At 33.6% G+C, this 1262-nt stretch overlaps 1 protein-coding gene across 1 annotated transcript in view; it reads right to left on the reverse strand.

Annotated features, from left to right (window-relative positions):
- The window catches only part of SCLT1 (sodium channel and clathrin linker 1), a 214721-nt gene that overhangs the window by 196012 nt on the left and 17447 nt on the right, over positions 1-1262 (reverse strand). The gene's annotated exons all lie outside the window — the stretch shown is intronic.

Below are 1262 nucleotides of genomic sequence, written 5' to 3' on the forward strand. Positions count from 1 at the left end.
TTATAAGCATTTCCTTTTCTCTGCATCCTCACCAATACCTGTTATTTTTCGAGTTTTAATAACAGCCATTGTGATTGGTATAAGGTGGTATCTCATTGTGGTCTTAATTTGTATTTCTCTGATGATTAGTGATGTTGAGCATTTTTTTAAGTGCTTTTTGGCCATATGTATGTCTTCTTTTGAAAAATGTCTGCTCATGTCCTTTGCCCACTTTTTAATAGGATAATTTGTTTTTTGTTGTTGTTGAGTTGTTTGAGCTCCTGGTAGATTTTGGATATTAGTCCTTTGTTGGATGCATTGTTTGTAAATATTTTCTCTCATTCTATAGGTTGTTTGTTCACTCTATTGATTATTTCTTTTGCTGTGCAAAAGCCTATAGTTTAATTAAGTTCCATTTGTTTATTTTGTTGTTTTTATTGCAGTTGCTTTTGAAGTCTTAGTCATGAATTCTTTGCCTTGGCCATTGTCCAGAAGAGATTTTCCTAGGTTTTCTTCTAGAATTTTTATAGTTTCAGGTCTTACATTTAAGTCTTTAATCCATCTTGCATTAATTTTTGCATATGGTAAGAGACAGGGATCCAGTTTCATTCTTCTACATATGGCTATCTGATTTTCCCAGCACTATTTGTTGAATAGGGTGTCCTTTCCCTACTGTATGTTTTTGTCATTTTTGTCAAAGATCACTTGGCTGTAGGTATGTAATTTTATTTCTGGGTCCTCTATTCTGTTTCATTGATTTTTGTGTCTATGTTTATAACAGTACCAAAGCATAGTTATTTTAAAGACCAACCCTGTGTCTACAGATTATTATTTCTAATGATTTTTTAAAACTTTTACCATACCGTCTTCAGTCTTCCTCTCACTAGTTCTTTTTATGCCAGACATAAACTAGATATTATATGTTGAAAAATACAGTAACATTTTGAGGCCTAGCAATGATGTTATCATCCTCTAAAACAATCTTCCTTTTCTTTTTCCAGGTGGTTAGGAGCATTACCAATCCCAGATCACCTTATGCCAATATAAAAGAGTCAGATAATTCAGAGTTGTTTCTTTTTAGGACTGGTCTACTTTTCAGCTCACTTTCATTCCTAGGCTATCCCAATTCAATGCTTGAAGGTTTGTGAGATGTCAATTTGTTAAGTCTGATGGGCTCTGAATTTCAACTTTTATTTTTCTAGCCCTGTGAATTTGTTTCAAGTTCTGCTCAGTTTTTAAACCTCTCTGCATTTCTTGTGGGATAGTGAGATGCACCTATACCC

Source organism: Propithecus coquereli, unplaced genomic scaffold (genome assembly GCF_000956105.1).
Source record: "Propithecus coquereli isolate 6110/MARCELLA unplaced genomic scaffold, Pcoq_1.0 Scaffold195, whole genome shotgun sequence".
Lineage (NCBI taxonomy): Eukaryota > Metazoa > Chordata > Mammalia > Primates > Indriidae > Propithecus > Propithecus coquereli.